This window comes from Heterodontus francisci, chromosome 3, assembly GCF_036365525.1.
Source record: "Heterodontus francisci isolate sHetFra1 chromosome 3, sHetFra1.hap1, whole genome shotgun sequence".
Classification (NCBI taxonomy): Eukaryota; Metazoa; Chordata; class Chondrichthyes; order Heterodontiformes; family Heterodontidae; genus Heterodontus; species Heterodontus francisci.
This window is the reverse complement of record NC_090373.1, coordinates 12,111,521-12,123,480: the sequence shown is the minus strand read 5'-3', so window position 1 is coordinate 12,123,480 and position 11,960 is coordinate 12,111,521. Positions and strand designations below refer to the sequence as shown.

General features: G+C 40.1%; 1 protein-coding gene across 4 annotated transcripts in view; it reads left to right on the top strand.

The window, feature by feature from the left end:
- LOC137354371 (collagen alpha-1(XIX) chain-like) overlaps window positions 1-11,960 on the top strand; it is a 655,592-nt gene that overhangs the window by 382,688 nt on the left and 260,944 nt on the right. The window lies entirely within an intron of this gene.

Genomic DNA, 11,960 nt, shown 5'->3' with positions numbered 1-11,960 from the left:
TTGGGGTTTGGGACGAGTGATGATTAATATGGGGTCAGTATATGACTGGGGTTTTGGACATGTGATGATTAATATGGTTCAGATATGACTGGGGTTGTGGACGAGTGATGATTAATATGGTTCAGAATATGACTGAGGTTGTGGACGAGTGATGATTTAATATGTGTTCAGAATATGACTGGGGTTGTGGACGAGTGATGATTAATATGGTTCAGATATGACTGAGGTTGTGTACGAGTGATGATTAATATGGTTCAGGATTATGACTGGGGTTGTGGACGAGTGATGATTAATATGGTTCAGAATATGACTGGGGGGTTGTACAATGATGATTAATATGGTTCAGGATATGACTGGGGTTGTGTGACGAGTGATGATTTATTATGGTTCAGAATATGACTGGGTTGTGGACGAGTGATGATTAATATGGTTCAGAATATGACTGGGGTTGTGGACAAATGATGATTAATATGGTTCAGAATATGACTGGGGTTGTGGACGAGTGATGATTAATTTGGTTCAGAATATGACTGGGGTTGTGGACGAGTGATGATTAATATGGTTCAGAATATGACTGAGGTTGTGGACGAGTGATGATTAATATGGTTCAGAATATGACTGGGGTTGTGGACAAATGATGATTAATATGGTTCAGGATATGACTGGGGTTGTGGACGAGTGATGATTAATATGGTTCAGAATATGACTGGGGTTGTGGACGAGTGATGATTAATATGGTTCAGAATATGACTGGGGTTGTGGACAAATGATGATTAATATGGTTCAGAATATGACTGGGGTTGTGACAAGTGATGATTAATATGGTTCAGAATATGACTGGGGTTGTGGACGAGTGATGATTAATATGGTTCAGAATATGACTGGGGTTGTGGACGAGTGATGATTAATATGGTTCAGAATATGACTGGGGTTGTGGACGAGTGATGATTAATATGGTTCAGATATGACTGGGGTTGTGGACAAATGATGATTAATAAGGTTCAGAATATGACTGGGGTTGTGGACGAGTGATGATTAATAAGGTTCAGAATATGACTGGGGTTGTGGACGAGTGATGATTAATATGGTTCAGGATATGACTGGGGTTGTGGACGAGTGATGATTAATATGGTTCAGAATATGACTGGGGTTGTGGACGAGTGATGATTAATATGGTTCAGGATATGACTGGGGTTGTGGACGAGTGATGATTAATATGGTTCAGAATATGACTGGGGTTGTGGACAAATGATGATTAATATGGTTCAGAATATGACTGGGGTTGTGGACGAATGATGATAATATGGTTCAGAATATGACTGGGGTTGTGGACGAGTGATGATTAATATGGTTCAGGATATGACTGGGGTTGTGGACGAGTGATGATTAATATGGTTCAGAATATGACTGGGGTTGTGGACGAGTGATGATTAATATGGTTCAGAATATGACTGGGGTTGTGGACAAATGATGATTAATATGGTTCAGAATATGACTGGGGTTGTGGACGAGTGATGATTAATATGGTTCAGAATATGACTGGGGTTGTGGACGAGTGATGATTAATATGGTTCAGAATATGACTGGGGTTGTGGACAAATGATGATTAATATGGTTCAGAATATGACTGGGGTTGTGACGAGTGATGATTAATATGGTTCAGAATATGACTGGGGTTGTGGACTAGTGATGATTAATATGGTTCAGAATATGACTGGGGTTGTGGACGAGTGATGATTAATATGGTTCAGAATATGACTGGGGTTGTGGACGAATGATGATTAATATGGTTCAGAATATGACTGGGGTTGTGGACGAGTGATGATTAATATGGTTCAGGATATGACTGGGGTTGTGGACGAGTGATGATTAATATGGTTCAGAATATGACTGGGGTTGTGGACAAATGATGATTAATATGGTTCAGAATATGACTGGGGTTGTGGACAAGTGATGATTAATATGGTCAGAATATGACTGGGTTGTGGACGAGTGATGATTAATATGGTTCAGAATATGACTGGGGTTGTGGACAAATGATGATTAATATGGTTCAGAATATGACTGGGGTTGTGGACGAATGATGATTAATATGGTTCAGAATATGACTGGGGTTGTGGACGAGTGATGATTAATATGGTTCAGATATGACTGGGGTTGTGGACGAGTGATGATTAATATGGTTCAGAATATGACTGGGGTTGTGGACGAGTGATGATTAATATGGTTCAGAATATGACTGGGGTTGTGGACAAATGATGATTAATATGGTTCAGAATATGACTGGGGTTGTGGACGAATGATGATTAATATGGTTCAGAATATGACTGGGGTTGTGGACGAGTGATGATTAATATGGTTCAGAATATGACTGGGGTTGTGGACAAATGATGATTAATATGGTTCAGAATATGACTGGGGTTGTGGACGAGTGATGATTAATATGGTTCAGAATATGACTGGGGTTGTGGACAAATGATGATTAATATGGTTCAGAATATGACTGGGGTTGTGGACGAAGTGATGATTAATATGGTTCAGAATATGACTGGGGTTGTGGACGAGTGATGATTAATATGGTTCAGGATATGACTGGGGTTGTGGACGAGTGATGATTAATATGGTTCAGAATATGACTGGGGTTGTGGACAAATGATGATTAATATGGTTCAGAATATGACTGGGGTTGTGGACGAGTGATGATTAATATGGTTCAGAATATGACTGGGGTTGTGGACGAATGATGATTAATATGGTTCAGAATATGACTGGGGTTGTGGACGAGTGATGATTAATATGGTTCAGAATATGACTGGGGTTGTGGACATGTGATGATTAATATGGTTCAGAATATGACTGGGGTTGTGGACGAGTGATGATTAATATGGTTCAGAATATGACTGGGGTTGTGGACGAGTGATGATTAATATGGTTCAGAATATGACTGGGGTTGTGGACGAGTGATGATTAATATGGTTCAGAATATGACTGGGGTTGTGGACGAGTGATGATTAATATGGTTCAGAATATGACTGGGGTTGTGGACAATTGATGATTAATATGGTTCAGATATGACTGGGGTTGTGGACGAATGATGATTAATATGGTTCAGAATATGACTGGGGTTGTGGACGAGTGATGATTAATATGGTTCAGAATATGACTGGGGTTGTGGACGAGTGATGATTAATATGGTTCAGAATATGACTGGGGTTGTGGACGAGTGATGATTAATATGGTTCAGAATATGACTGGGGTTGTGGACGAGTGATGATTAATATGGTTCAGAATATGACTGAGGTTGTGGACGAGTGATGATTAATATGGTTCAGATATGACTGGGGTTGTGGACGAGTGATGATTAATATGGTTCAGAATATGACTGGGGTTGTGGACGAGTGATGATTAATATGGTTCAGAATATGACTGGGGTTGTGGACGAGTGATGATTAATATGGTTCAGAATATGACTGGGTTGTGGACGAGTGATGATTAATATGGTTCAGATATGACTGGGGTTGTGGACGAATGATGATTAATATGGTTCAGAATATGACTGGGGTTGTGGACGAGTGATGATTAATATGGTTCAGAATATGACTGGGGTTGTGGACGAGTGATGATTAATATGGTTCAGAATATGACTGGGGTTGTGGACGAGTGATGATTAATATGGTTCAGAATATGACTGGGGTTGTGGACGAGTGATGATTAATATGGTTCAGGATATGACTGGGGTTGTGGACGAGTGATGATTAATATGGTTCAGAATATGACTGGGGTTGTGGACGAGTGATGATTAATATGGTTCAGAATATGACTGGGGTTGTGGACGAGTGATGATTAATATGGTTCAGAATATGACTGGGGTTTTGGACATGTGATGATTAATATGGTTCAGAATATGACTGGGGTTGTGGACGAGTGATGATTAATATGGTTCAGAATATGACTGGGGTTGTGGACGAGTGATGATTAATATGGTTCAGAATATGACTGGGGTTTTGGACATGTGATGATTAATATGGTTCAGAATATGACTGGGGTTGTGGACGAGTGATGATTAATATGGTTCAGAATATGACTGGGGTTGTGGACGAGTGATGATTAATATGGTTCAGAATATGACTGGGGTTGTGGACGATGTGATGATTAATATGGTTCAGAATATGACTGGGGTTGTGGACGAGTGATGATTAATATGGTTCAGGATATGACTGGGGTTGTGGACGAGTGATGATTAATATGGTTCAGAATATGACTGGGGTTGTGGACGAGTGATGATTAATATGGTTCAGAATATGACTGGGGTTGTGGACGAGTGATGATTAATATGGTTCAGATATGACTGGGGTTGTGGACGAGTGATGATTAATATGGTTCAGAATATGACTGGGGTTGTGGACGAGTGATGATTAATATGGTTCAGAATATGACTGGGGTTGTGGACGAGTGATGATTAATATGGTTCAGAATATGACTGGGGTTGTGGACGAGTGATGATTAATATGGTTCAGAATATGACTGGGGTTGTGGACGAGTGATGATTAATATGGTTCAGGATATGACTGGGGTTGTGGACGAGTGATGATTAATATGGTTCAGAATATGACTGGGGTTGTGGACGAGTGATGATTAATATGGTTCAGAATATGACTGGGGTTGTGGACGAATGATGATTAATATGGTTCAGAATATGACTGGGGTTGTGGACGAATGATGATTAATATGGTTCAGAATATGACTGGGGTTGTGGACGAGTGATGATTAATATGGTTCAGAATATGACTGGGGTTGTGGACGAGTGATGATTAATATGGTTCAGAATATGACTGGGGTTGTGGACGAGTGATGATTAATATGGTTCAGAATATGACTGGGGTTGTGGACAAATGATGATTAATATGGTTCAGAATATGACTGGGGTTGTGGACGATTGATGATTAATATGGTTCAGAATATGACTGGGTTGTGGACGAGTGATGATTAATATGGTTCAGATATGACTGGGGTTGTGGACGAGTGATGATTAATATGGTTCAGAATATGACTGGGGTTGTGGACAAATGATGATTAATATGGTTCAGATATGACTGGGGTTGTGGACGAGTGATGATTAATATGGTTCAGAATATGACTGGGGTTGTGGACGAATGATGATTAATATGGTTCAGAATATGACTGGGGTTGTGGACGAGTGATGATTAATATGGTTCAGAATATGACTGGGGTTTTGGACATGTGATGATTAATATGGTTCAGAATATGACTGGGGTTGTGGACGAGTGATGATTAATATGGTTCAGAATATGACTGGGGTTGTGGACGAGTGATGATTAATATGGTTCAGAATATGACTGGGGTTGTGGACGAGTGATGATTAATATGGTTCAGAATATGACTGGGGTTGTGGACGAGTGATGATTAATATGGTTCAGAATATGACTGGGGTTGTGGACATGTGATGATTAATATGGTTCAGAATATGACTGGGGTTGTGGACGAGTGATGATTAATATGGTTCAGAATATGACTGGGGTTGTGGACGAGTGATGATTAATATGGTTCAGAATATGACTGGGGTTTTGGACATGTGATGATTAATATGGTTCAGAATATGACTGGGGTTGTGGACGAATGATGATTAATATGGTTCAGAATATGACTGGGGTTGTGGACGAGTGATGATTAATATGGTTCAGAATATGACTGGGGTTTTGGACATGTGATGATTAATATGGTTCAGAATATGACTGGGGTTGTGGACGAGTGATGATTAATATGGTTCAGGATATGACTGGGGTTGTGGACGAGTGATGATTAATAAGGTTCAGAATATGACTGGGGTTGTGGACGAGTGATGATTAATATGGTTCAGAATATGACTGGGGTTGTGGACGAGTGATGATTAATATGGTTCAGGATATGACTGGGGTTGTGGACGAGTGATGATTAATATGGTTCAGAATATGACTGGGGTTGTGGACGAGTGATGATTAATATGGTTCAGAATATGACTGGGGTTGTGGACAAGTGATGATTAATATGGTTCAGAATATGACTGGGGTTGTGGACGAGTGATGATTAATATGGTTCAGGATATGACTGGGGTTGTGGACGAGTGATGATTAATAAGGTTCAGAATATGACTGGGGTTGTGGACGAGTGATGATTAATATGGTTCAGAATATGACTGGGGTTGTGGACGAGTGATGATTAATATGGTTCAGGATATGACTGGGGTTGTGGACGAGTGATGATTAATATGGTTCAGAATATGACTGGGGTTGTGGACAAATGATGATTAATATGGTTCAGAATATGACTGGGGTTGTGGACGAGTGATGATTAATATGGTTCAGAATATGACTGGGGTTGTGGACAAGTGATGATTAATATGGTTCAGAAAATGACTGGGGTTTTGGACATGTGATGATTAATATGGTTCAGAATATGACTGGGGTTGTGGACGAGTGATGATTAATAAGGTTCAGGATATGACTGGGGTTGTGGACGAGTGATGATTAATATGGTTCAGAATATGACTGGGGTTGTGGACGAGTGATGATTAATATGGTTCAGAATATGACTGGGGTTGTGGACGAGTGATGATTAATATGGTTCAGGATATGACTGGGGTTGTGGACGAGTGATGATTAATATGGTTCAGAATATGACTGGGGTTGTGGACGAGTGATGATTAATATGGTTCAGAATATGACTGGGGTTGTGGACGAGTGATGATTAATATGGTTCAGAATATGACTGGGGTTTTGGACATGTGATGATTAATATGGTTCAGAATATGACTGGGGTTGTGGACGAGTGATGATTAATATGGTTCAGGATATGACTTCGGTTGTGGACGAGTGATGATTAATATGGTTCAGAATATGACTGAGGTTGTGGACGAGTGATGATTAATATGGTTCAGAATATGACTGGGGTTGTGGACGAGTGATGATTAATATGGTTCAGAATATGACTGGGGTTGTGGACGAGTGATGATTAATATGGTTCAGAATATGACTGGGGTTTTGGACGAATGATGATTAATATGGTTCAGAATATGACTGGGGTTGTGGACGAGTGATGATTAATATGGTTCAGAATATGACTGGGGTTTTGGACGAGTGATGATTAATATGGTTCAGAATATGACTGGGGTTGTGGACGAGTGATGATTAATATGGTTCAGAATATGACTGGGGTTGTGGACGAGTGATGATTAATATGGTTCAGAATATGACTGGGGTTGTGGACGAGTGATGATTAATATGGTTCAGAATATGTCTGGGGTTTTGGACATGTGATGATTAATATGGTTCAGAATATGACTGGGGTTGTGGACGAGTGATGATTAATATGGTTCAGAATATGACTGGGGTTGTGGACGAGTGATGATTAATAAGGTTCAGAATATGACTGGGGTTGTGGACGAGTGATGATTAATATGGTTCAGAATATGACTGGGGTTGTGGACGAGTGATGATTAATATGGTTCAGGATATGACTGGGGTTGTGGACGAGTGATGATTAATATGGTTCAGAATATGACTGGGGTTGTGGACAAATGATGATTAATATGGTTCAGAATATGACTGGGGTTTTGGACGAGTGATGATTAATATGGTTCAGAATATGACTGGGGTTGTGGACAAGTGATGATTAATATGGTTCAGAAAATGACTGGGGTTTTGGACATGTGATGATTAATATGGTTCAGAATATGACTGGGGTTGTGGACGAGTGATGATTAATAAGGTTCAGGATATGACTGGGGTTGTGGACGAGTGATGATTAATATGGTTCAGGATATGACTGGGGTTGTGGACGAGTGATGATTAATATGGTTCAGAATATGACTGGGGTTGTGGACGAGTGATGATTAATATGGTTCAGAATATGACTGGGGTTGTGGACGAGTGATGATTAATATGGTTCAGAATATGACTGGGGTTGTGGACGAGTGATGATTAATATGGTTCAGAATATGACTGGGGTTTTGGACATGTGATGATTAATATGGTTCAGAATATGACTGGGGTTGTGGACGAGTGATGATTAATATGGTTCAGGATATGACTTCGGTTGTGGACGAGTGATGATTAATATGGTTCAGAATATGACTGAGGTTGTGGACGAGTGATGATTAATATGGTTCAGAATATGACTGGGGTTGTGGACGAGTGATGATTAATATGGTTCAGAATATGACTGGGGTTGTGGACGAGTGATGATTAATATGGTTCAGAATATGACTGGGGTTTTGGACATGTGATGATTAATATGGTTCAGAATATGACTGGGGTTGTGGACGAGTGATGATTAATATGGTTCAGAATATGACTGGGGTTGTGGACAAGTGATGATTAATATGGTTCAGAATATGACTGGGGTTTTGGACGAGTGATGATTAATATGGTTCAGAATATGACTGAGGTTGTGGACGAGTGATGATTAATATGGTTCAGAATATGACTGGGGTTGTGGACGAGTGATGATTAATATGGTTCAGAATATGACTGGGGTTGTGGACGAGTGATGATTAATATGGTTCAGGATATGACTGGGGTTGTGGACGAGTGATGATTAATATGGTTCAGAATATGACTGGGGTTGTGGACGAGTGATGATTAATAAGGTTCAGAATATGACTGGGGTTGTGGACGAGTGATGATTAATATGGTTCAGAATATGACTGAGGTTGTGGACGAGTGATGATTAATATGGTTCAGGATATGACTGGGGTTGTGGACGAGTGATGATTAATATGGTTCAGAATATGACTGGGGTTGTGGACGAGTGATGATTAATATGGTTCAGAATATGACTGAGGTTGTGGACGAGTGATGATTAATATGGTTCAGAATATGACTGAGGTTGTGGACGAGTGATGATTAATATGGTTCAGAATATGACTGGGGTTGTGGACGAGTGATGATTAATATGGTTCAGAATATGACTGGGGTTTTGGACGAGTGATGATTAATATGGTTCAGGATATGACTGAGGTTGTGGACGAGTGATGATTAATATGGTTCAGAATATGACTGAGGTTGTGGACGAGTGATGATTAATATGGTTCAGAATATGACTGAGGTTGTGGACGAGTGATGATTAATATGGTTCAGAATATGACTGGGGTTGTGGACGAGTGATGATTAATATGGTTCAGAATATGACTGAGGTTGTGGACGAGTGATGATTAATATGGTTCAGAATATGACTGGGGTTGTGGACGAGTGATGATTAATATGGTTCAGAATATGACTGGGGTTGTGGACGAGTGATGATTAATATGGTTCAGAATATGACTGAGGTTGTGGACGAGTGATGATTAATGTGGTTCAGAATATGTCTGGGGTTGTGGACGAGTTATGATTAATATGGTTCAGAATATGACTGAGGTTGTGGACGAGTGATGATTAATGTGGTTCAGAATATGACTGGGGTTGTGGACGAGTGATGATTAATATGGTTCAGAATATGACTGAGGTTGTGGACGAGTGATGATTAATGTGGTTCAGAATATGACTGGGGTTGTGGACGAGTGATGATTAATATGGTTCAGAATATGACTGGGGTTGTGGACGAGTGATGATTAATATGGTTCAGGATATGACTGGGGTTGTGGACGAGTGATGATTAATAAGGTTCAGAATATGACTGAGGTTGTGGACGAGTGATGATTAATGAGGTTCAGAATATGACTGGGGTTGTGGACGAGTGATGATTAATAAGGTTCAGAATATGACTGGGGTTGTGGACGAGTGATGATTAATAAGGTTCAGAATATGACTGAGGTTGTGGACGAGTGATGATTAATATGGTTCAGGATATGACTGAGGTTGTGGACGAGTGATGATTAATAAGGTTCAGAATATGACTGAGGTTGTGGACGAGTGATGATTAATATGGTTCAGGATATGACTGGGGTTGTGGACGAGTGATGATTAATAAGGTTCAGAATATGACTGAGGTTGTGGACGAGTGATGATTAATAAGGTTCAGGATATGACTGAGGTTGTGGACGAGTGATGATTAATAAGGTTCAGAATATGACTGAGGTTGTGGACGAGTGATGATTAATATGGTTCAGAATATGACTGGGGTTGTGGACGAGTGATGATTAATAAGGTTCAGAATATGACTGAGGTTGTGGACGAGTGATGATTAATATGGTTCAGAATATGACTGGGGTTGTGGACGAGTGATGATTAATAAGGTTCAGAATATGACTGAGGTTGTGGACGAGTGATGATTAATATGGTTCAGAATATGACTGAGGTTGTGGACGAGTGATGATTAATAAGGTTCAGAATATGACTGAGGTTGTGGACGAGTGATGATTAATAAGGTTCAGGATATGACTGAGGTTGTGGACGAGTGATGATTAATATGGTTCAGAATATGACTGAGGTTGTGGACGAGTGATGATTAATATGGTTCAGAATATGACTGAGGTTGTGGACGAGTGATGATTAATAAGGTTCAGGATATGACTGGGGTTGTGGACGAGTGATGATTAATAAGGTTCAGAATATGACTGAGGTTGTGGATGAGTGATGATTAATAAGGTTCAGGATATGACTGAGGTTGTGGACGAGTGATGATTAATAAGGTTCAGAATATGACTGAGGTTGTGGACGAGTGATGATTAATAAGGTTCAGAATATGACTGAGGTTGTGGACGAGTGATGATTAATATGGTTCAGAATATGACTGGGGTTGTGGACGAGTGATGATTAATAAGGTTCAGAATATGACTGAGGTTGTGGACGAGTGATGATTAATATGGTTCAGAATATGACTGGGGTTGTGGACGAGTGATGATTAATAAGGTTCAGAATATGTCTGGGGTTGTGGACGAGTGATGATTAATAAGGTTCAGAATATGTCTGGGGTTGTGGACGAGTGATGATTAATAAGGTTCAGAATATGACTGGGGTTGTGGACGAGTGATGATTAATATGGTTCAGGATATGACTGGGGTTGTGGACGAGTGATGATTAATATGGTTCAGGATATGACTGGGGTTGTGGACGAGTGATGATTAATAAGGTTCAGAATATAACTGAGGTTGTGGACGAGTGATGATTAATATGGTTCAGAATATGACTGGGGTTGTGGACGAGTGATGATTAATAAGGTTCAGAATATGACTGGGGTTGTGGACGAGTGATGATTAATAAGGTTCAGAATATGACTGGGGTTGTGGACGAGTGATGATTAATATGGTTCAGGATATGACTGGGGTTGTGGACGAGTGATGATTAATAAGGTTCAGAATATGTCTGGGGTTGTGGACGAGTGATGATTAATAAGGTTCAGAATATGACTGAGGTTGTGGACGAGTGATGATTAATAAGGTTCAGAATATGACTGAGGTTGTGGACGAGTGATGATTAATATGGTTCAGAATATGACTGGGGTTGTGGACGAGTGATGATTAATATGGTTCAGAATATGACTGAGGTTGTGGACGAGTGATGATTAATATGGTTCAGAATATGACTGGGGTTGTGGACGAGTGATGATTAATATGGTTCAGAATATGACTGGGGTTGTGGACGAGTGATGATTAATAAGCTTCAGAATATGTCTGGGGTTGTGGACGAGTGATGATTAATATGGTTCAGAATATGACTGGGGTTGTGGACGAGTGATGATTAATAAGGTTCAGAATATGTCTGGGGTTGTGGACGAGTGATGATTAATATGGTTCAGAATATGACTGGGGTTGTGGACGAGTGATGATTAATATGGTTCAGAATATGACTGGGGTTGTGGACGAGTGATGATTCATAAGGTTCAGAATATGACTGGGGTTGTGGACGAGTGATGATTAATAAGGTTCAGAATATGACTGAGGTTGTGGACGAGTGATGATTAATATGGTTCAGAATATGACTGGGGTTGTGGACGAGTGATGATTAATATGGTTCAGAATATGACTG